The sequence below is a fragment of the Anomaloglossus baeobatrachus genome, unplaced genomic scaffold (assembly GCF_048569485.1).
Source record: "Anomaloglossus baeobatrachus isolate aAnoBae1 unplaced genomic scaffold, aAnoBae1.hap1 Scaffold_75, whole genome shotgun sequence".
In the NCBI taxonomy this organism is placed as follows: Eukaryota; Metazoa; Chordata; class Amphibia; order Anura; family Aromobatidae; genus Anomaloglossus; species Anomaloglossus baeobatrachus.
Genome location: NW_027445129.1, coordinates 29,433 through 55,344, shown reverse-complemented (window position 1 = coordinate 55,344; position 25,912 = coordinate 29,433). Strand labels below are relative to the sequence as shown.

Here is a 25,912-nt window from a genome sequence, read left to right as displayed (position 1 = left end):
GACAAAATTATTCACAGCTGTGACTTTTGAGTGATAAATGCTTCAAGGGGTCTTCCCCATGCTGTTGCCATGTCATTTGAGCACTCTTCGGAGACTTTTGTGCCATTTTTAGGGTTTCTACATGCTGCCGGTGGTCATTTCACAAAAATACTCGGGTCTCCCATAGGATAACATTGGGCTCGGTGCTCGGGCCGAGTACACGAGTATCTTGGGAGGCTCGGCCCGAGCTTCGAGCACCCGAGCTTTTTAGTACTCGCTCATCACTACTAATAAACCTAAAAAATAAAAATAAATTGAATAAAAATCATGAATGTTGTGTTATAACAGGAAATTCGGTGTAAGAATGAATATCCGGGATGAGAGTTCAGCGAATGAGTTATAGAAATTGTTACAAAAAGGAGTGTGTACGGTTTATGCGTAAATTTTCAGAATGCGTACATGAAAATTATATGTATGTGAGAATGTCCCCCATGCTTTGTAAAAAGTTATTTATGAAAATGTAAATAAAATATATAAAAATGCCTAATTATTTATAATTTATGAGAAAGATATATATGTATGGAAGAATGTTATAAGGTGTCCAAGAACCATAAAGAAAAAGGGTGCATATATAATGTTAGAGGTCTAGAGTTCCACCAGGCTATATCACCCCTAAAGAAATAGAAAGAAGACCTTACTACCTGTGTACCCCAAAAAAAGCTATATTTCTTAGCCAGGATTATGGTGGAGATATGCACAAGTGAAATAAGAATATAAAGTAATACAATAAGATTATAAAACCAATATGTGTGCATTCATGCACCACCCGGTACGCTACCCTTGCCAAATTGTTCACTCTAGATCCCCACACGATCCATGAAGCCGTTCCCCCGGTCACACCGCCTGCTGCCGGTTCCCACTCATCCCTGGGGGAGTTAGGCGAGTGGTATCGAGAGCTACATGTCGGCACTGATGATACCCCCATACACCACAAGGAAGGGGTATACCGGGTGGTACAGGAGTATGAGCGGGTTTTTAGCAAGCACCCTCTAGATTTTGGGCAGATTAAAGGGGTTCAACACCACATCCCTACCGGTACACACTCCCCTATGAAAGAGAGATACAGGCCTATTCCCCCTGCGCACTACCAATGCGCCAAAGACATGTTGAGGAACATGAAGGAGGCAGAGGTTATTAGGGACAGCTGTAGTCCCTGGGCCGCTCCGTTGGTGCTGGTTAAGAAGAAGGATGGCACCATGCGGATGTGAGTGGATTACCGGAAGATTAACCAGATAACGCATAAGGATGCTTACCCTCTGCCCCGCATCAAAGAGTCCCTGGCCTCGCTGAGAACCGCTAACTACTTCTCCACCCTTGACCTCACCAGCGGGTACTGGCAGGTGGCCGTGGCACCGGAGGACCGAGAGAAGACTGCCTATGGGACCGTTTTGCTGTACTTGGATGATGTGATTGTGTACTCACAGACGTATGAAGCCCACCTGGAGCACCTAGCCGAGGTGTTCGCGTCCCTTGCCAAGTATGGGATGAAGTTGAAGCCCTCAAAGTGTCATCTGCTGAAACCCAGAGTGCAGTACCTAGGACATGTGGTTGGTGCGGAAGGTGTCGCCCCCAACCCCGGCCATTCACTGAGAAGGTGCACGTCTACCAACAACGGGTGAACCTGGATCCGCTGCCCCGACAGGACTGGCAGGAAGCTCAGGACCAGGCACCTGCTGTCCGCCTGGTCAAGACTCTAGTGGAACAGGGTTCTGCTGGGATAGACCCTGCTGCCCCTGCCGAAGCCCAACGTCTGTGGCAAGAACGGACCCGGCTATACCTACACCAGGGGAAGTTGTATCGCGAGCTGATTAATCCAAAGACTCACGAGAAGATCCGCCAGCTGGTGATTCCCCAGGCTAAAGTGCCCACCGTCCTGCAAGCATACCATGATGGTGCAGTGCACTTCGGGTGGAAGAAGCTAGAGATGTTGTTAAGAGAGCGGTTCTATTGGAGTGGAATGCGGGAATCTGTGGAGGCCTGGTGCCGAGAATGTGGCCCTTGCGCATTGAGAAGGAAGGACGAGGCCAGCCAGAAGGCACCCCTACACCCGATCATTACACACCAACCGCTGGAGCTGGTTGCCCTTGACCATGTAAAGCTCACCCCCAGCCGAAGTGGGTACACCTACGCTCTGACCATCGTAGACCACTACTCGAGGTTCCTGGTGGTTGTCCCAGTTAAGGACTTAACCGGCCGCACCGCTGCTAAGGCTTTCCAGGCTTATTTCTGTTGACCGCATTGGTACCCGGAGAGGGTGCTTACCGACCAGGGTCCGGCCTTTGAAGCAGAGGTATTCCAGGAATTCTGCCAGTTGTACGGCTGCAAGAAAATCCGGACCACGCCTTACCACGCCCAAACCAATGGCATTTGTGAAAAGATGAACCACTTGGTCCTGGGCCTCCTCAAGACGTTACCACTGGAAGAGCGGAACCTGTGGCTGGAGAAGCTACCTGACCTGGTCGATATGTACAACAACATCCCTTCCAGCTCTACGAAATGCACTCCAGCATACCTGATGAGAGCTCGTCCCGGCCGGCAACCAGTGGATCTGGAAATGGGCTTGGAAGCTTCAGAAGCACTCCTGTCGACAGCTGAATGGGACACTCGGCGGAGGACACAGTACCGACAGGTCCAGGAGTATGTTGAAAAGAACTTGTGCCGGAGTCGGGGACAACAGGAGCAGTGCTTCAACAAGAAGGCGCCTGCCGGTTCCTTCCAACCTGGGGATGTAGTGCTGAAACGGAAAAGAAGGGCCCACAAGCTGGATGATCAATGGGAAAAAACCCCGTATGTAGTCCAGCCCACAGGATGGGAGAATGGGAAGGCCTACCAGATCAGCCGTGACCAGGGGGGGACTTTGGCCACGGTTTCCCGAGACCACCTGAAGAAGTGCCCACCAGCATTGAGAGTAGCGGATGAGGCTCCAGTTCCCAGTCCAGTGGAGAAGGAAAAAGAGGTAATCCACACCATGATGGGTGATTTTCCAGCAGACTGGCCTACACAGAACGGTGCGGTGATCCTTCCAGTGATACTGTTCCCACAACCCGTGGATGAAGAAATGATGGAAACGGTTAACCGCGAGCCAGTGCCCAGGGATGTACCTGTACCCAGCTCCCCTACGCCTCCGCCTGCCCCACATGATAGCAGGGAGGAGGAACTGACTGTTCCCTCTGCCCCACTGCCTGTCACCACTGACACCGGACCCCGAAGGTCCACTCGCTCCAACCTAGGTAGACCCCCACTTAGGTACAGGGAAACTACTCTTTAAAAGGGGGGGGCTTTATGTGTTGAGTGTACCAGTTTGAAAGTTTTAAATGATAAGTAAAGATGATCAACCTCTATAAATCACTTGTAAGGCTACATCTGGAATATGGGAACCAGTTTTGGGCTCCACATTTTAAAAAGGACATTCAGAAGTTAGAGTCAGTTCAAAGGTGGGCAACTAGACTACTACAAGGAATGGAAGGCCTCCCATATGATGACAAGTTGAAAAAGTTATTAAGTGATTATTGGCTGCAATGGGGCTTTCTGGCTGGTGCCAGCCTCTCTTCTTAGCACACAGGAACCACAATCCCTACACCATGCTTCAATGGATTCTCTCATCCCAGCCCAGTAAAACTACATATTTTACACAGTCATAAGCAGCCCATGGGCATTCACCTGCATTCAAACCAATAACAGCTCATAGACCAGACAATCCATCTACCACTGGACCAAAGACAGGAAGTTAAATCCACTGCCTGCGGTAACCAACTTAATCCTATAGGCTACTCACACAACAAACCCAACAGAAAGGAAAAAAACATGGCTTCGATTATCCATCCAATGAAAACGCATAACCATTGTGAGCCATTGGACAATGCAATTGGACACATGGTGACATGGTGCACGGCCCAATGAATCAAGTCTTTACTTCATATTCACGGTTTAAGCCCTTGGGTTCTAATGTGCCCAGAGTACATATCCAGAAAGATTCTCTTTCTTTGAGCTAAACACAAGTCAACAATACATTGTAAGCAGATTCTATTACCAGTCCCACACCATTTTGTGACGCATAATCACACAGTGATCCAATTAAGATTCCAAGTCATCGAACATGTCCAAGCCATACGCAGAGGAGGCAATAGAATTAGGAAGCTCAAAGAAAGGGAATCTTTCTGGATATATACTCTGGGCACATTGGAACCCAAAGGCTTAAACCATGAATATGAAGTACAGACTTGATTCATTGGGCCATGCATGGACATAATGGACATAATTCTAATAGGCAGGACAGGTAATAAGGAGCACAAGGGATATGCTAAAATGTGTTGTGTGACAAGACAGACACAGGAAAGGAGATGATAACAGGTGTAGGGACCAACAAGGTGAGACAAGGGGTATCAGGATAGGGTCAAGTAGGTATGAATGTAGTAATGGGGCAGGCATAGAGAATTGTATGCGAATGTGAATTACAATAAGTCACTAAGGAAAGGAATATGTGAGTGTGTGCCTAATGTAAACTAATATTGTACTGGCAAAATTATAGATGGAAAGGGAGAAGGGGAGAGGGGAGAGAGGAGGCTGTAATTGACTACAAGGGTATGAGTTATGAGTGATCATAGGGATAGTGCTACATAAGTGGAAATACCTATGGAGGACCGGATGTGTAAGCGCATACCTTATACAAACCTATAGAGTGCTGATGGGTGAGAGTGTGATGTTAGATATAAGACATCCTATAGTGAATAGTGAGCCGTAATCAAGTGCAACAGGGATATTTCACGTGACTATGGGAACCTGGAAGGTAAAGAAAGGGGAGAAAAAACTGTTAGACAAGGTAATCAGACAAACATGACAAATAAAAAACAAGGAAGAATGGAACTCCATACATACTGGAACCATATATAGTGTGAACACGAAAAAGAACCGGGCGTTAGAAAAAATGTGCACGGCCCAATGAATCAAGTCGGTTCTTCATATTCATGGTTTAAGCCCTTGGGTTCCAACGTGCCCAGAGTATATATCCAGAAAGATTCCCTTTCTTTGAGCTTCCTAATTCTATCGCCTCCTCTGCGTATGGCTGGGACATGTTCGATGACTTGGAATCTTAATTGGGCCACTGTGCGATTATGCGTCACAAAATGGTGTGGGACTGGTAATAGAATCTGCTTACAACGTATTGTTGACTTGTGCTTAGCACAAAGAAAGGGAATCTTTCTGGATATGTACTCTGGACACATTAGAACCCAAGGGCTTAAACCGTGAATATGAAGTACAGACTTGATTCATTGGGCCGTGCACCATGTCACCATGTGTGCAATTGCATTGTCCAATGGCTCACAATGGTTATGCGTTTTCATTGGATGGATAATCGAAGCCATGTTTTTTTCCTTTCTCTTGGGTTTGTTGTGTGAGTAGACTATAGGATTAAGTTAGTTACCGCAGGCAGTGGATTTAGCTTCCTGTCTTTGGTCCAGTGGTAGATTGATTGTTTGGTCTATGAGCTGTTATGGGTTTTAATCCAGGTGAATGCCCATGGGCTGCTTATAACTGTGTGAAATATGTAGTTTTACTGGGCTGGGATGAGAGAATCCATCGAAGCATGGTGTAGGGATTGTGGTTCCTGTGTGCTAAGAAGAAAGGCTGGCACCAGCCAGAAAGCCCCATTACAGCCAATAATCAACCGCTAGCCGCTGGAACTCGTTGCTCTAGATCATGTCAAACTCACACCAAGCAGGAATAGATACATTAGCCCACCATCCCACCCAAAGAGCAACTTCTGCTGCGCAGCTGGCTTTCTAGGCAGCAGCGCTATCGTGATGTCAGCGGGGGACATTGTGACAAGCCAGTGTTCCGTCACTTCATGTTGTGCACTGTTCAAACGGAAAATACATCAACAGGCAGACTACAGAAAAGCTTACTAACAAAGGTTAGAGAGGGGCTTTCTCAGAGGGCTTTTTACAGTTTGTCTATTCCCAATTAGCCGTTTAAGTATGCTTAATGAAAGTACTAATTCTTTCATAGGCCGCCCATTCTTAGTATTTGACGTTCCTTATATTGCGGTATCAGGCTTCGCAGCAGGTTGCAAAACATTCATCACCCATGACTGTCCCCAATTGGGCTCAGAAGCTAAATGTCTATCATGACCTCTCTTTTTGAAAGTCCAAGAGCAAGCAAACTCTTCCTCCAGGAGAGGGAGCCAACAGATCACTAAAGACATCATCATTGCTCAAAGAAAACACCGAAAAACAATGGAAGCTTTAATTGGAGTGGAATCTGATAGACAGCACCTGATGCCAAGTCTGCATCTTCTAACACCTGCAGTCACTGCAGCAGCTGAATCCAATGTGTCCAAAAGGGATCTATTCTATTCAATTGCAAATGATCTAGATAAGACTGAGAATAAGATACTGCACGGGACATAGCAGAGTTGGTCAAGTTGAGTGGAGATGAGTTTGCTATTTGGCACAGCTTTTGCATCAATAAAGCAAGTAAAAGGTGTGAAAGATAAAAAAAAGGGTGAAAGTGTGAAAAGTGAATTGGCCAAATTGAGGTGCATATAAAGTTTTTGCTTTCTTTCAATTCACTAATGGGGCTCATTTGAATCAGGTGAATTGAGTTCTGCTTTTGGAAACTGGGTTAAGAAGGGGTGCACCGGTCCTGGAGGTACTGCAATACCAGGTCAATGCGTGGAGTGGACAGAGCAAGATTTTTTCCATCTCCTTGTTCTAAAAATCCATTTAATATATGGTCCCCAGAGAGGGGACGTATCAGATATTAAACTGATAAGAACAGATTTAATTTTTTTTTTTTTCTGTTTATCAGTAGGACTTCAAAATAACAAAGGTGATCGCCTCCCGTTGCCTGGGAACCGTCCAGGCACAAGAGGGCTATGTGTCACCAGAAGGCGCACACACTTCCTCAAGGCCGGCAGACGTGCAATCCCAGGCACCTTCCAGTACCGACCAAGGTAGCGTCCTCCGAAACTACACTTGATCTTAGCCAAAAGGCCGAGAAGCTATAACCCGAATTGGTTACGGCCTTGAGTGGCACCCTGGCCTATACCGGACACATCTTAGGGAGAGGGAGACAAACCCACGCCTACAGAAGACATTTTGTCACCCAAGCCAACCCTTGAAAAGGCTGTTTTGCAGAGCAAAAACAAGAAGAATGATGCTTTTTGCAGCCGCCGCCCACTGCAATTAATCTGAATAACTCCTCCTCCTCCAAGCACCTCCCCTCCCCCTTGCAGTCTTTCCAATTCATGATACAAAAAGACGGACGGACAGGACAGGACAGGACAGGCTGCCTGACTTTCCGTCACTGCCACCCTTTGCCATCCTTGCCCGTAGAAAGCCCTTTCATCATCCCCAAACCCTAATCTTTTCCCTTCCCTTCCCAGCTGCGTCTCACTCCCTTTCATTAGGAAGTGAGCGCAGCCTTTTCTCCGTTCTGCACATGCGCGACGTTAAACACAAATGCGCAGGCGTGCGTTCCATTAGCCTCACTGCATTCCACTCCCATACAGGAAGTGGGCGCAGCTATTACTACGGTCGCACATAAAAGAACCCACGGCCACCACTGCACACAGCTGACTCCACCACAGGACACCCACTTCTACACCAACGCAGGTAAGACAGGATCGGCACCTCTATGCTCCCGTTACAATCAGGCTCAGTCACCATGTGATAACGCTCTCAACTCTTTAGTTGCAGGCTCCCCTTGCTTCACCTCCACTGGCTGTGCTGCCATTTCCTCTCCCACCTGGAAGGTATACTTTATTCCACTATTTTCCTGTTTCTCTCTTCCCCCTTTTCCCATAACCTACTTTTATCTGCATTTGTGGGGTATCTATATGCTATTTACATCATAGTTTTATTCATTAATATGGAAGGGAAGAGTGCCCATGAGAGTGTTGAACTGCGGAGAGCAAGAGATTAAGCTGCTCCGATTTGCCAGATACACATGCTATCCAAACAGCAGCATCCACCATTGCTTCAGCCCACCCATTCAGTGACAGCTCACCAAGTCAGCCAGAGGAGTGATGTAAGGAATTACACGTAGGCACTGACTCCACACCTTCACATCACAAGAAGGGGGTCTACAGGCTAGTGCAAGAATACGAGCAAGTCTTCAGCAAACATCCGCTAGACTTTTGAAGAATAAAAGGGGTCAAACACTACATCCCCACAAGTGCACACCCACCCATCAAAGAGAGATATAAGCCAAAACTACCTGCACATTACCAGTGTACCAAGGACATGTTGAGCAACATGAAGGAGGCTGGGGTTATCCGTGACAGTTGTAGCCTCTGGGCAGCTCCGTTGGTCCTGTTAAAGAAGAAGGACAGCACCACTCCCCTGTATTGAGGAATAGCTAGCTGCATTGAGAACTGCAAATTATTTTTCTACCCTTGATCTCACTAGTCGCTATTGGCAAGTGTCCGTTGCTGAGGCAGACCGGGAGAAGACCGCCTTTGCCACCCCGATGGGTCTCTGCGAGTTCAAAAGCATGCCCTTCGAGCTGTGCAATTTGCCAGGAACCTTCCAGAGGCTGATGGAATGCTGCTTGGGACACCGAAACTTTGAAACGGTACTGCTATACCTTTATGATGTTATTGTTTATTCTAAAGCAAACAAGATTTTAGGGTGTATAAAAAGGGAGATTAGATCCGGTGATCCCAACGTATTGTTAACCCTCTATAAATCACTTGTAAGGCCACATCTGGAATATGGGGTAAAGTCCTGAGCAGGTTGATAACCATTGGTTTGAGCATGGTAGGGTGTAGTGCGCATCTTCCTGCATCGGTAAAAGCTGCAGAAGTCCTTGAAGATTTCCGCTTCAAAGGCAGTGCCTTGATCTGTGAGGACTCTCTCTGAGTAGCCATGAGGTCTGCATAAGTGTGCTTGGAAGACCTTCGCTGCAGTATGGGCCATTAGATCTTTGACTTGTACCACAACCATAAATCTCGAGTAGTTGTCTACCATCGTAAGTGCATACGTGAGCTCGCCTCGATATTCTGCAACAAAACTCCCTTTTTCGATTTCAGTTTCAGCAAACACTCCTCTTCCTGTAGAAAATATTTATCATTACCTAAGACAGTCATTCTAATGCATGACAATATTAAGGCAATTTAGTTAAAACTTGTTTTAACTCACCTTTAAGGGGATTGATGTATTTCATGGTCAATCCAGGTTTGTCAGTGATGGCACTGACATAATGTATGGCGTCTTTTTCGGGCGTTATCCTTTGCCTTTTCATTGTGAAAATCCAGTTGCCTATATCAAAGCAAATTCTACTACTTGTAAAGTATGCAGAAAATGAAATGTAGAACATATAACATCAACTGCTTAGGAACGCATCATAGGTTAGTACTTAAAAGGATATTGTCATGTTCTAGTCATAATGCAAGCTGGACATTTTTCATGTTACCCTGTAATCGCCGGCCTGTTCTAATGCTCACAAGCCAAGATATAGGCTCAGCTGCTAAGGCTTCCCTCTGCCTTCTGAATGAAACTTGAATATGTCTGGCTCACTGTGTATATAGCAGGTGCTCAGAAAAAATAAGAGTCAATTCAATAGAAATAGCTCTGGCACACTATAGTGATCAATAACGTAAGAAAAGAACTCTTGGAATGCTGAAAATTCTTTATTTGTGCAAAAGGATAATTCATCCAACGTTTCGACCTTGTTTTTAGGTCTTTATCAAGGATAAAGTTATCTAAGATCATAAAGGGTTACAAAACCATATAAACACGTAATTAGTACATAGTACAACATAACAGTACAATATATTGCTACTTGAGAGTACAATGGGTCAAATGACCATGATGCACATACAAAAAATTTTTCCAAAGCCATAGTGAAAACATTTGTACTGAGGAAAGAAAATTTCCACATGACCTATCTGGAGAAACATTCTGGATCAAACAACCAAAAATAGTCAAGCAGGTAAATACACACCTATATGGATAACAGGATGATATGTGTTCAATTGTATAGCGTCATTGCCATTAAGGTACAAATGGAAAACTTGCAATCCTATATAGTGAAGGAAATGAACACATATCATATCAAAGAACACAGGAACATGGGTGTGAGAAAAACCTCAATGTTTATACTTTGTTCTTTATAATGGTGTGAACATGTATATGTCTCAGTACCTTATGCACTTGAGAATTCTAGTGAGTAGATGATGAAAGCCTATTTCAGAACTGGAATCGGTAAATAATTGTAGGTGGAATCTAAATGAAAAGATGGTACAAGTGTTATCATGACACGTGGGCTATAACACAATGGACCGTGTGACAAAGAAGAAAGGAGAGAAAGAAGAGGAAGAAAATGCAACTACCTGTAACATTACGTGATAGTCACTGGTAAGTATCACTTGACAATTCAAGTGAAAAAGGATTCCTTTATTAAAGGGTTCTCAGTCGCCTCAGGATCATGAAATACTAGGGTAAATGATATGAGAATGGGTAAGAAGCACCACTAAAGGAAATATGAGATGCAGGACATATATCTATAAACCCCTGAACTACATGATAGAAATAAAAAGAAGAAAAAAGAAAAAAAAGAAGAAAGAAGAAGAACACATAGAATGCGGAAAGAGAATGGGTACAACTACCTGAGTTACTGCAGGGAGGCCCCTGGTTGGTATTGTGAGGGTTAGTGGAATTCCTTCACTGAAGGGTTCTCAGTTGCCTCAGGTTCGTGAAAAATGCTATAGACAAATAATGCCCGGAGAAAAGGGGTTCATATACAGCGAATAATGGTAATACAAGGTACATGTGTCACATGTAATAGTATATATATATATATTGTACTAAGCTCTACACCAGAAATAGAAAGTAGTCCCTCTGCCTTCTGTCTAGGTGCCCTGAGTTATGTCCTGTAAACTGTCACAGCGACCCAGACACACATGTGTAGTAGGGGAATATCCCTGCTGAGATGCCAGTGCTAGAGCACTCGTTTGCTGTGGAGTTGAACGCTATGTGAGCAGTTCTTACCTTCAATGAGCAGAAGTCTCTTTTTTCAGATTTCAATATCTCTGTGGGTATCTGGCAGAAATATGGAATACTCTTTACTGCTAAGACCCTGTACACCACTCCCACTAAAGGGGGCTTTACACGCTGCGACATCGCTAATGCGGAGTCGTTGGGGTCACGGAATTTGTGACGCACATCCGGCCGCATTAGCGATGTTGCTGCGTGTGACACCGATGAGCGATTTTGCATCGTTGCAAAAACGTGCAAAATCGCGCATCGGTGACATGGGTCTCCATTCTCGATTATCGTTACTGCAGCAGTAACGATGTAGTTCGTCGCTCCTGCGGCAGCACACATCGCTCCGTGTGACACCGCAGAAACGAGGAACCTCTCCTTACCTGCCTCCCAGCCGCTATGAGGAAGGAAGGAGGTGGGCGGGATGTTCCGGCCACTCATCTCCGCCCCTTCGCTGCTATTGGGCGGTCGCTCAGTGACGTCGCTGTGACGCCGCACGGACCGCCCCCTTAGAAAGGAGGCGGTTCGCCGGTCACAGCGACGTCGCCGGGCAGGTAAGTATGTGTGACGGGTCTGGTCGGTGTTGTGCAGCATGGGCAGCGATTTGCCCGTGTCGCGCAACAGATGGGGGCGGGTATCCACACTAGCGATATCGGGACCGATATCGCAGTGTGTAAAGTAGCCTTTAATAAACTGTGTAAAGGATTTTAAGTAAAAATCCACAATAAACCAGCGCTAGATGGGTTTTTATAATTTTATTAATAGACCACAAATAAAAAAATTTTTGCTATCCTTGTTTCAAGACAGAGTATTTGATAATATACAATACACTGATTATTACTAAAACCAAGGACCACATAAAACAAGGACCACATAAAATAAAAAATGAAAGTAATGAGAATAAAATTCTTTTGTATAACCAATTAACTTCGAGGTGATACAATATTCACATTGATTTAGTTTTACCAGTCTAATGTAATGCCCCGGCCGGTGGCATATATTTTGTTTGGTTAATAATTTAGACTTATACAATGAAAGATGTACTATACCACCCCTGGCTAACTTACAAGTTTTAAGTTGTACAATATAAGTTTGCGACGTTATATTCGCCCCCAGGGCCTGGGGGAATAAACCTCACAACAACTTGACCGCAAAAAACACCCCGGATTTCTCCGTTGATTAGGCTGGAACCGCTATGTACAGGATTGACCTGTTAGACTTCCAGAGCGGACGTTTTGAGGCCAGTGGCCGCGACTAGTGCTGGCTCTGGGGGAGATGTATGGTTACCGACATCCCTCTTTACAGAGCCTTTATAACACTTCACAAGGCCACAAACCAGCCGGTCCCGTATTCTCCCAAATGTACTTTCGAAATCAAGCAGTACGAAGCCACTGAAAGCACCAAGATGTTGGCTGCGGACAACAATAAGATCAGCGGTAACTACTCAGCCTCTCCAGCGGGCAGTCCAGACCGTATCCAGTGTCAGCTGACTGATTCCACACAGGAGGAAGTTGCTTGGCAGGTTAGCACCACACAAGGCTCCGATCCGCTTCCAAACGAGCAATGCAGAACCGCTGGAGGTACCAATGTATCCTGGTTGCAGACAAAGGAAATGTCAGCGGTAACCTCTCAACCTCTCCAGCAGGCAATCCGTACCGTGTCCAGTGGAAGCCGGTTGATTCCACACGAGGGAGAGATTACTTGGCAGGTTATCACCGCACAGGTGAGGTAGGCAAAAACAGAGTCCTGATCCGACGCGCGTTTCGGGGGCGTGTAACGGCCCCCTTCCTCAAGGATAACTCAGCTGTTGCCTAGAGCACTATTTATGCATACATTTAATTGGTTATAATTTGCATAAAATTAAACAATGTTTAAATTCAACCAACATTCAATGACCACTACATATATCAATTTGTGAAAGACCGTTCATAATAGCCATATAATATAATTATGTGCAAAGGTTTTTCTAAAGGTTTTTCTAAAAAGACCTATATATAGCCTTGCTTGTATCATCATATACTGGGAAGACAATGTGTATATATGCATATGCTTTTTTACAACAATAAATTTAACAAAAGGACATCATAAAGGTGTAATATAAATTTGCTATAATATGAAAAGCCCCTTATATCTACATCAACCTTGGGCAAGTGAAGCACCAATTTTAATATATATTATGCATATATACACATATATCTCCATGACAATCGCTTTTTTTTTTTTTTTTTTTTTTTTCCTTCTCTCCGTATTATTATCAGTACCTATTACTCCTCTACCTATAAAAATATAAATTAATTAAAAGCAAACAGTTCTATATCATTATTGAGTCCATATGGTTTCAAGGTGTTCAATTCAAAAATCCATTGGCTTTCTGCTCGTGACATTTTTTTAATGAAATCGCCACCTCTCCAATCCTTAGTTATTTTTTGTACGCCCCATACTTGGGATCCTTTAAAGGACCCTCCATGTTTTAACACATAATGTCTGGATAGGGGGTGCTTAGTACATTTATTTTTAACACTTCTAATGTGCTCACCCACCCTTTTCCATAGGGGTCTAATAGTTCTCCCAATGTATTTTTTCTGACAGGGACATTGAATGCAATATACTACTCCCTTTGATTGACATGTAATAAATTCTCTAATCATGACTTCTGACTGCCCCTGTAAGAAGGATTTCCGTGAAATATTTTTTGTATTCTTACATACTATACAGCTTTTGCATGGAAAAAAACCTTTCAGGCCAAATAATCCTCCCTTATTAGGTGCTGTAAGATTACGTATGGTGGGTGCCACTAAATTGCCAATATTGTTTGCCTTCCTATATATGAATATAACGTCGCAAACTTATATTGTACAACTTAAAACTTGTAAGTTAGCCAGGGGTGGTATAGTACATCTTTCATTGTATAAGTCTAAATTATTAACCAAACAAAATATATGCCACCGGCCGGGGCATTACATTAGACTGGTAAAACTAAATCAATGTGAATATTGTATCACCTCGAAGTTAATTGGTTATACAAAAGAATTTTATTCTCATTACTTTCATTTTTTATTTTATGTGGTCCTTGTTTTATGTGGTCCTTGGTTTTAGTAATAATCAGTGTATTGTATATTATCAAATACTCTGTCTTGAAACAAGGATAGCAAAAAATTTTTTATTTGTGGTCTATTAATAAAATTATAAAAACCCATCTAGCGCTGGTTTATTGTGGATTTTTACTTAAAATCCTTTACATAGTTTATTAAAGGCTACTTTACACACTGCGATATCGGTCCCGATATCGCTAGTGTGGATACCCGCCCCCATCTGTTGCGCGACACGGGCAAATCGCTGCCCATGCTGCACAACACCGACCAGACCCGTCACACATACTTACCTGCCCGGCGACGTCGCTGTGACCGGCGAACCGCCTCCTTTCTAAGGGGGCGGTCCGTGCGGCGTCACAGCGACGTCACTGAGCGACCGCCCAATAGCAGCGGAGGGGCGGAGATGAGTGGCCGGAACATCCCGCCCACCTCCTTCCTTCCTCATAGCGGCTGGGAGGCAGGTAAGGAGAGGTTCCTCGTTTCTGCGGTGTCACACGGAGCGATGTGTGCTGCCGCAGGAGCGACGAACTACATCGTTACTGCTGCAGTAACGATAATCGAGAATGGAGACCCATGTCACCGATGAGCGATTTTGCACGTTTTTGCAGCGATGCAAAATCGCTCATCGGTGTCACACGCAGCAACATCGCTAATGCGGCCGGATGTGCGTCACAAATTCCGTGACCCCAACGACTCCGCATTAGCGATGTCGCAGCGTGTAAAGCCCCCTTTAGTGGGAGTGGTGTACAGGGTCTTAGCAGTAAAGAGTATTCCATATTTCTGCCAGATACCCACAGAGATATTGAAATCTGAAAAAAGAGACTTCTGCTCATTGAAGGTAAGAACTGCTCACATAGCGTTCAACTCCACAGCAAACGAGTGCTCTAGCACTGGCATCTCAGCAGGGATATTCCCCTACTACACATGTGTGTCTGGGTCCCTGTGACAGTTTACAGGACATAACTCAGGGCACCTAGACAGAAGGCAGAGGGACTACTTTCTATTTCTGGTGTAGAGCTTAGTACAATATATATATATATACAATTACATGTGACACATGTACCTTGTATTACCATTATTCGCTGTATATGAACCCCTTTTCTCCGGGCATTATTTGTCTATAGCATTTTTCACGAACCTGAGGCAACTGAGAACCCTTCAGTGAAGGAATTCCACTAACCCTCACAATACCAACCAGGGGCCTCCCTGCAGTAACTCAGGTAGTTGTACCCATTCTCTTTCCGCATTCTATGTGTTCTTCTTCTTTCTTCTTTTTTTTCTTTTTTCTTCTTTTTATTTCTATCATGTAGTTCAGGGGTTTATAGATATATGTCCTGCATCTCATATTTCCTTTAGTGGTGCTTCTTACCCATTCTCATATCATTTACCCTAGTATTTCATGATCCTGAGGCGACTGAGAACCCTTTAATAAAGGAATCCTTTTTCACTTGAATTGTCAAGTGATACTTACCAGTGACTATCACGTAATGTTACAGGTAGTTGCATTTTCTTCCTCTTCTTTCTCTCCTTTCTTCTTTGTCACACGGTCCATTGTGTTATAGCCCACGTGTCATGATAACACTTGTACCATCTTTTCATTTAGATTCCACCTACAATTATTTACCGATTCCAGTTCTGAAATAGGCTTTCATGATCTACTCACTAGAATTCTCAAGTGCATAAGGTACTGAGACATATACATGTTCACACCATTATAAAGAACAAAGTATAAACATTGAGGTTTTTCTCACACCCATGTTCCTGTGTTCTTTGATATGATATGTGTTCATTTCCTTCACTATATAGGATTGCAAGTTTTCCATTTGTACCTTAATGGCAATGACGCTATACAATTGAACACATATCATCCTGTTATCCATATAGGTGTGTATTTACCTGCTTGACTATTTTTGGTTGTTTGATCCAGAATGTTTCTCCAGATAGGTCATGTGGAAATTTTCTTTCCTCAGTACAAATGTTTTCACTATGGCTTTGGAAAAATTTTTTGTATGTGCATCATGGTCATTTGACCCATTGTACTCTCAAGTAGCAATATATTGTACTGTTATGTTGTACTATGTACTAATTACGTGTTTATATGGTTTTGTAACCCTTTATGATCTTAGATAACTTTATCCTTGATAAAGACCTAAAAACAAGGTCGAAACGTTGGATGAATTATCCTTTTGCACAAATAAAGAATTTTCAGCATTCCAAGAGTTCTTTTCTTACGTTATTGATCACTATAGTGTGCCAGAGCTATTTCTATTGAATTGACTCTTATTTTTTCTGAGCACCTGCTATATACACAGTGAGCCAGACATATTCAAGTTTCATTCAGAAGGCAGAGGGAAGCCTTAGCAGCTGAGCCTATATCTTGGCTTGTGAGCATTAGAACAGGCCGGCGATTACAGGGTAACATGAAAAATGTCCAGCTTGCATTATGACTAGAACATGACAATATCCTTTTAAGTACTAACCTATGATGCGTTCCTAAGCAGTTGATGTTATATGTTCTACATTTCATTTTCTGCATACTTTACAAGTAGTAGAATTTGCTTTGATATAGGCAACTGGATTTTCACAATGAAAAGGCAAAGGATAACGCCCGAAAAAGACGCCATACATTATGTCAGTGCCATCACTGACAAACCTGGATTGACCATGAAATACATCAATCCCCTTAAAGGTGAGTTAAAACAAGTTTTAACTAAATTGCCTTAATATTGTCATGCATTAGAATGACTGTCTTAGGTAATGATAAATATTTTCTACAGGAAGAGGAGTGTTTGCTGAAACTGAAATCGAAAAAGGGAGTTTTGTTGCAGAATATCGAGGCGAGCTCACGTATGCACTTACGATGGTAGACAACTACTCGAGATTTATGGTTGTGGTACAAGTCAAAGATCTAATGGCCCATACTGCAGCGAAGGTCTTCCAAGCACACTTATGCAGACCTCATGGCTACTCAGAGAGAGTCCTCACAGATCAAGGCACAGCCTTTGAAGCGGAAATCTTCAAGGACTTCTGCAGCTTTTACCGATGCAGGAAGATGCGCACTACACCCTACCATGCTCAAACCAATGGTTATCAACCTGCTCAGGACTTTACCCCATATTCCAGATGTGGCCTTACAAGTGATTTATAGAGGGGTAACAATACGTTGGGATCACCGGATCTAATCTCCCTTTTTATACACCCTAAAATCTTGTTTGCTTTAGAATAAACAATAACATCATAAAGGTATAGCAGTACCGTTTCAAAGTTTCGGTGTCCCAAGCAGCATTCCATCAGCCTCTGGAAGGTTCCTGGCAAATTGCACAGCTCGAAGGGCATGCTTTTGAACTCGCAGAGACCCATCGGGGTGGCAAAGGCGGTCTTCTCCCGGTCTGCCTCAGCAACGGACACTTGCCAATAGCGACTAGTGAGATCAAGGGTAGAAAAATAATTTGCAGTTCTCAATGCAGCTAGCTATTCCTCAATACAGGGGAGTGGTGCTGTCCTTCTTCTTTAACAGGACCAACGGAGCTGCCCAGAGGCTACAACTGTCACGGATAACCCCAGCCTCCTTCATGTTGCTCAACATGTCCTTGGTACACTGGTAATGTGCAGGTAGTTTTGGCTTATATCTCTCTTTGATGGGTGGGTGTGCACTTGTGGGGATGTAGTGTTTGACCCCTTTTATTCTTCAAAAGTCTAGCGGATGTTTGCTGAAGACTTGCTCGTATTCTTGCACTAGCCTGTAGACCCCCTTCTTGTGATGTGAAGGTGTGGAGTCAGTGCCTACGTGTAATTCCTTACACCACTCCTATGGCTGACTTGGTGAGCTGTCACTGAATGGGTGGGCTGAAGCAATGGTGGATGCTGCTGTTTGGATAGCATGTGTATCTACTGAGAACAGCTTATCAATGGTGGCAAATCGGAGCAGCTTAATTTCTTGCTCTCCGCAGTTCAACACTCTCATGGGCACTCTTCCCTTCCATATTAATGAATAAAACTATGATGTAAATAGCATATAGATACCCCACAAATGTAGATAAAAGTAGGTTATGGGAAAAGGGGGAAGAGAGAAACAGGAAAATAGTGGAATAAAGTATACCTTCCAGGTGGGAGAGGAAATGGCAGCACAGCCAGTGGAGGTGAAGCAAGGGGAGCCTGCAACTAAAGAGTTGAGAGCGTTATCACATGGTGACTGAGCCTGATTGTAACGGGAGCATAGAGGTGCCGATCCTGTCTTACCTGCGTTGGTGTAGAAGTGGGTGTCCTGTGGTGGAGTCAGCTATGTGCAGTGGTGGCCGTGGGTTCTTTTATGTGCGACCGTAGTAATAGCTGCGCCCACTTCCTGTATGGGAGTGGAATGCAGTGAGGGTAATGGAACGCACGCCTGCGCATTTGTGTTTAACGTCGCGCATGTGCAGAACGGAGAAAAGGCTGCGCTCACTTCCTAATGAAAGGGAGTGAGACGCATCTGGGAAGGGAAGGGAAAAGATTAGGGTTTGGGGATGATGAAAGGGCTTTCTACGGACAAGGATGGCAAAGGGTGGCAGTGACGGAAAGTCAGGCAGCCTGTCCTGTCCTGTCCTGTCCGTCCGTCTTTTTGTATCATGAATTGGAAAGACTGCAAGGGGGAGGGGAGGTGCTTGTGTCCAAAAGGAGGAGTTATTCAGATTCATTGCAGTGGGCGGCGGCTGCAAAAAGCACCATTCTTCTTGTTTTTGCTCTGCAAAACAGCCTTTTCAAGGGTTGGCTTGGGTGACAAAATGTCTTCTGTAGGCGTGGGTTTGTCTCCCTCTCCCTAAGATGTGTCCGGTATAGGCCAGGGTGCCACTCAAGGCCGTAACCAATTCGGGTTATAGCTTCTCGGCCTTTTGGCTAAGATCAAGTGTAGTTTCGGAGGACGCTACCTTGGTCGGTACTGGAAGGTGCCTGGGATTGCACGTCTGCCGGCCTTGAGGAAGTGTGTGCGCCTTCTGGTGACACATAGCCCTCTTGTGCCTGGACGGTTCCCAGGCAACGGGAGGCGATCACCTTTGTTATTTTGAAGTCCTACTGATAAACAGAAAAAAAAAAAAATTAAATCTGTTCTTATCAGTTTAATATCTGATACGTCCCCTCTCTGGGGACCATATATTAAATGGATTTTTAGAACAAGGAGATGGAAAAAATCTTGCTCTGTCCACTCCACGCATTGACCTGGTATTGCAGTACCTCCAGGACCGGTGCACCCCTTCTTAACCCAGTTTCCAAAAGCAGAACTCAATTCACCTGATTCAAATGAGCCCCATTAGTGAATTGAAAGAAAGCAAAAACTTTATATGCACCTCAATTTGGCCAATTCACTTTTCACACTTTCACCCTTTTTTTTATCTTTCACACCTTTTACTTGCTTTATTGATGCAAAAAGCTGTGCCAAATAGCAAACTCATCTCCACTCAACTTGACCAACTCTGCTATGTCCCGTGCAGTATCTTATTCTCAGTCTTATCTAGATCATTTGCAATTGAATAGAATAGATCCCTTTTGGCTGCTTATGACTGTGTAAAATATGTAGTTTTACTGGGCTGGGATGAGAGAATCCATTGAAGCATGGTGTAGGGATTGTGGTTCCTGTGTGCTAAGAAGAGAGGCTGGCACCAGCCAGAAAGCCCCATTGCAGCCAATAATCACTTAATAACTTTTTCAACTTGTCATCATATGGGAGGCCTTCCATTCCTTGTAGTAGTCTAGTTGCCCACCTTTGAACTGACTCTAACTTCTGAATGTCCTTTTTAAAATGTGGAGCCCAAAACTGGTTCCCATATTCCAGATGTAGCCTTACAAGTGATTTATAGAGGTGTAACAATACGTTGGGATCACGGGATCTAATCTCCCTTTTTATACACCCTAAAATCTTGTCCCAAGCAGCATTCCATCAGCCTCTGGAAGGTTCCTGGCGCATTGCACAGCTCGAAGGGCATGCTTTTGAACTCGCAGAGACCCATAGGGGTGGCGAAGGCGGTCTTCTCCCGGTCTGCCTCAGCAACGGACACTTGCCAATAGTGACTAGTGAGATCAAGGGTAGAAAAATAATTTGCAGTTCTCAATGCAGCTAGCAATTCCTCAATACGGGGAGTGGTGCCGTCCTTCTTTTTTAACAGGATCAACAGAGCTGCCCAAAGGCTACAACTGTCACGGATAACCCCAGCCGCCTTCATGTTGCTCAACATGTCCTTGGTACACTGGCAATGTGAAGGTGGTATTGGCTTATAGCTCTCTTTGATGGGTGGGTGTGCACCTGTGGGGATGTGGTGTTGGACCCCTTTTATTCCCCCAAAATCTAGCGGGCTTCCCACCGGTAACCCGCTCCCCAGCTTGGATGGATGCTGAGGGAGCCCCTTTTGCCCGCAGGCTCTGGCCCTGGGAACTGTAGCCTTGGCGGTGACTGTGCTTCCCTCTACGGTGTGAGCTGTTGCCTTCAATCGGGTCTTGACTGCTGGGAAACCCTGGAGGTTCCTGTCGCTAACGGATTTGACCGGTTTTACGGCGACTCCTAGCCTGGTCGGGGTCCGTAGGCCCTGCCGGATGGTGCTGGCTTCTCTTCACTCCCCGATCTGGTACCGGCGGGCCACCGCCCATCCCCGGTCCGTACGGTTCACTCCAATCAGCCTCTCCTGCAGAAGGTCACCACCGTCTGCCAACCTTGCTGAGTGCCCGGGCCACACACCCGGACACGGTCAGTCTCCTCTCCTCTTCACTTCTCTAACTCCAAAACTGATCTCTAATCTGACTCCTTTTCCCGCCTCCAGGACTGTGAACTCCTCGGTGGGTGGGATCAACCGCCTGGCCCACCCCCTGGTGTGGACATCAGCCCCTGGAGGAAGGCAACTAGGATTTGTGTTTAGCTTCGGTGTGCCTAGCCGGAGTGTAGAGTGTGTTGGTGTAGTACCTGTGACGACCTGGCTTGTCCAGGGCGCCACATTCCCCTATAGCAAAATGCAGACCGTCCGCGGGCTGCCCGTCCATCACCGGTTTTATTTTCACAACTGAAAAAGAATAAAACGGTAAAACATGTAAAAGCATCATAAACATTTTACAACGGTACAGCTTCCGCTCTTCTCCCACCCAAACAACCTGGCCCTGATGCTGCCCCTAAGAAGCGGGCAGCACCCCTTGACCCCAGTCCAGCACCAAGTTGCCCGAGCGGGTTCTGTCTCTTTCAGGGGGCCCACGTCCAAGGGGACCCCTGAACCCCCGGAGGATCGCCACCGGTTACGGTAGTGGCGGGCCTAGGCCATCCCTTTCCTCCAGGCCCATCCTCCCAAATCAGCCTCTCCTGGTCGGTAAGCACCCTCTCCGGGTACCAATGCGGTCAACAGAAATAAGCCTGGAAAGCCTTAGCAGCGGTGCGGCCGGTTAAGTCCTTAACTGGGACAACCACCAGGAACCTCGAGTAGTGGTCTACGATGGTCAGAGCGTAGGTGTACCCACTTCGGCTGGGGGTGAGCTTTACATGGTCAAGGGCAACCAGCTCCAGCGGTTGGTGTGTAATGATCGGGTGTAGGGGTGCCTTCTGGCTGGCCTCGTCCTTCCTTCTCAATGCGCAAGGGCCACATTCTCGGCACCAGGCCTCCACAGATTCCCGCATTCCACTCCAATAGAACCGCTCTCTTAACAACATCTCTAGCTTCTTCCACCCGAAGTGCACTGCACCATCATGGTATGCTTGCAGGACGGTGGGCACGTTAGCCTGGGGAATCACCAGCTGGCGGATCTTCTCGTGAGTCTTTGGATTAATCAGCTCGCGATACAACTTCCCCTGGTGTAGGTATAGCCGGGTCCGTTCTTGCCACAGATGTTGGGCTTCGGCAGGGGCAGCAGGGTCTATCCCAGCAGAACCCTGTTCCACTAGAGTCTTGACCAGGCGGACAGCAGGTGCCTGGTCCTGAGCTTCCTGCCAGTCCTGTCGGGGCAGCGGATCCAGGTTCACCCGTTGTTGGTAGACGTGCACCTTCTCAGTGAATGGCCGGTGAAATGCAGGCAACTCGATCTCTTCGAGGTCATCATCCTCTGGCCCCTCTTCCGACAGGTGGGGCATCCGGGAGAGTGCATTGGCATTGACGTTGGTACGGCCGGCCCGGTACTTGATGGTGAAATCGTAGTTGGCTAACCTGGTCACCCACCGCTGCTCCAACGCGCCCAGCTTGGCCATATCTAGATGGGTCAGCAGGTTATTGTCTGTGTACGCGGTGAATTTGGCTGCTGCCAGGTAATGGCGGAACCGCTCGGTGATAGCCCACACCAGTGCCAAGAGCTCAAGCTTGAAGGAGATGTAGTTCTCAGGGTTCCTCTCAGTCGGTCGGAGTTTTCGGCTAGCATAAGCTATTACCTTTTCCCTTCTGTCTTGGACCTGGGATAGAACAGCCCCCAAGCCCACATTGCTGGCGTCGGTGTAGAGGATGAATGGGCGGCTGTAGTCAGGGTACGCTAGGATTTCCTCTCCGGTCAGGGCTGTTCTCAGCTGGCGGAAGGATTCCTCATGCTTTTCTTCCCACACCAATGGGGCTACTAGGGATCTACCACCCTTGGTCTGTCCTACGAGGAGGTCTTGCATGGGGGCAGCCATCTTTGTGTACCCCTTAATGAAGCGACGGTAATATCCCACCAGGCCCAGAAACTGCCTCACTTCCCTCACTGTGGTCGGTCTCGGCCAGTCTTGGATGGCGGTGATCTTCTCGGGGTTGGGGGCGACACCTTCCGCACCAACCACATGTCCTAGGTACTGCACTCTGGGTTTCAGCAGATGACACTTTGAGGGCTTCAACTTCATCCCATACTTGGCAAGGGACGCGAACACCTCGGCTAGGTGCTCCAGGTGGGCTTCATACGTCTGTGAGTACACAATCACATCATCCAAGTACAGCAAAACGGTCCCATAGGCAGTCTTCTCTCGGTCTTCCGGTGCCACGGCCACCTGCCAGTACCCGCTGGTGAGGTCAAGGGTGGAGAAGTAGTTAGCGGTTCTCAGCGAGGCCAGGGACTCTTTGATGCGGGGCAGAGGGTAAGCATCCTTATGCGTTATCTGGTTAATCTTCCGGTAATCCACACACATCCGCATGGTGCCATCCTTCTTCTTAACCAGCACCAACGGAGCGGCCCAGGGACTACAGCTGTCCCTAATAACCCCTGCCTCCTTCATGTTCCTCAATATGTCTTTGGCGCATTGGTAGTGCGCAGGGGGAATAGGCCTGTATCTCTCTTTAATAGGGGAGTATGTACCGGTAGGGATGTGGTGTTGAACCCCTTTAATCTGCCCAAAATCTAGAGGGTGCTTGCTAAAAACCCGCTCATACTCCTGTACCACCCGGTATACCCCTTCCTTGTGGTGTATGGGGGTATCATCAGTGCCGACATGTAGCTCTCGATACCACTCGCCTAACTCCCCCAGGGATGAGTGGGAACCGGCAGCAGGCGGTGTGACCGGGGGAACGGCTTCATGGATCGTGTGGGGATCTAGAGTGAGCAATTTGGCAAGGGTAGCGTACCGGGTGGTGCATGAATGCACACATATTGGTTTTATAATCTTATTGTATTACTTTATATTCTTATTTCACTTGTGCATATCTCCACCATAATCCTGGCTAAGAAATATAGCTTTTTTTGGGGTACACAGGTAGTAAGGTCTTCTTTCTATTTCTTTAGGGGTGATATAGCCTGGTGGAACTCTAGACCTCTAACATTATATATGCACCCTTTTTCTTTATGGTTCTTGGACACCTTATAACATTCTTCCATACATATATATCTTTCTCATAAATTATAAATAATTAGGCATTTTTATATATTTTATTTACATTTTCATAAATAACTTTTTACAAAGCATGGGGGACATTCTCACATACATATAATTTTCATGTACGCATTCTGAAAATTTACGCATAAACCGTACACACTCCTTTTTGTAACAATTTCTATAACTCATTCGCTGAACTCTCATCCCGGATATTCATTCTTACACCGAATTTCCTGTTATAACACAACATTCATGATTTTTATTCAATTTATTTTTATTTTTTAGGTTTATTAGTAGTGATGAGCGAGTACTAAAAAGCTCGGGTGCTCGAAGCTTGGGCCGAGCCTCCCAAGATACTCGTGTACTCGGCCCGAGCACCGAGCCCAATGTTATCCTATGGGAGACCCGAGTATTTTTGTGAAATGACCACTGGCAGCATGTAGAAACCCTAAAAATGGCACAAAAGTCTCCGAAGAGTGCTCAAATGACATGGCAACAGCATGGGGAAGACCCCTTGAAGCATTTATCACTCAAAAGTCACAGCTTTGAATAATTTTGTCCGCGTTTTACGCCATTTTTACGGACTCACCAGAAAACCTTCCAAAATGACACCAAAATGATTTTTCATAGCGGAAATGTTAAGGGCACATACCCAATAGTGAGATAGAGCTAATGTATGTTACTTTTTGAGATCAATACATGAAAGATTTTACGTAAAACATTGTGTGGCACTCCGATGTCCCTGAGAAGAGACGTACATAAAGGCCTCTGAGTCTAATGTGCCCATTTTGAGGAACTGAGTCTTTGTAGTATTTTCCTTTGCCAGGGCAGTCCAAAATTGTGAGGTTCACCAATGCCCCTGCATACAGACGTGCATGATGGCCTGTAAACCTGAAGTGCCCATTGTAAGGAAGTGGGTCTATTGTAGTATAGCCCTTAGGCAGGGCAGCCAAAAATTGGGAGGCTCCACGTTGTCCCTGGATAGAGACGTGCATGAGGGCCTCAAAACATTAAGTGTCCAGTGTCAGGAAGTGGGTGTATTATAATATAGCCCTTAGGCAGGGCAGCCAAAAATTGGGAGGCTCCACGTTGTCCCTGGATAGAGACGTGCATGAGGGCCTGTAAACCTGAAGTGCCCATTGGAAGGAAGTGGGTCTTTTGTAGTATAGCCCTTTGGCAGGGCAGCCAAAAATTGGGAGGCTCCACGTTGTCCCTGGATAGAGACGTGCATGAGGGCCTGTAAACCTGAAGTGCCCATTGGAAGGAAGTGGGTCTTTTGTAGTATAGCCCTTTGGCAGGGCAGCCAAAAATTGGGAGGCTCCACGTTGTCCCTGGATAGAGACATGCATGAGGGCCTCAAAACATTAAGTGTCCATTGTCAGGAAGTGGGTGTATTATAGTATAGCCCTTAGGCAGGGCAGCCAAAAATTGGGAGGCTCCACGTTGTCCCTGGATAGAGACGTGCATGAGGGCCTGTAAACCTGAAGTGCCCATTGGAAGGAAGTGGGTCTTTTGTAGTATAGCCCTTTGGCAGGGCAGCCAAAAATTGGGAGGCTCCACGTTGTCCCTGGATAGAGACGTGCATGAGGGCCTCAAAACATTAAGTGTCCATTGTCAGGAAGTGGGTGTATTATAGTATAGCCCTTTGGCAGGGCAGCCAAAAATTGGGAGGCTCCACGTTGTCCCTGGATAGAGACGTGCATGAGGGCCTCAAAACATTAAGTGTCCATTGTCAGGAAGTGGGTGTATTATAGTATAGCCCTTAGGCAGGGCAGCCAAAAATTGGGAGGCTCCACGTTGTCCCTGGATAGAGACGTGCATGAGGGCCTCAAAACATTAAGTGTCCATTGTCAGGAAGTGGGTCTTTTGTAGTATAGCCCTTTGGCAGGGCAGCCAAAAATTGGGAGGCTCCACGTTGTCCCTGGATAGAGACGTGCATGAGGGCCTCAAAACATTAAGTGTCCATTGTCAGGAAGTGGGTGTATTATAGTATAGCCCTTTGGCAGGGCAGCCAAAAATTGGGAGGC

The 25,912-nt window shown here is 45.9% G+C and overlaps 2 pseudogenes; one reads left to right on the top strand and one right to left on the bottom strand.

Annotated features, from left to right (window-relative positions):
• Nucleotides 1-6,665: 6,665 nt before the first annotated feature.
• Nucleotides 6,666-6,872, bottom strand: LOC142287685 (U2 spliceosomal RNA; annotated as a pseudogene).
• A 12,267-nt stretch (nucleotides 6,873-19,139) lies between these two features.
• LOC142287684 (U2 spliceosomal RNA) lies at nucleotides 19,140-19,346 on the top strand (annotated as a pseudogene).
• Nucleotides 19,347-25,912: the final 6,566 nt, after the last annotated feature.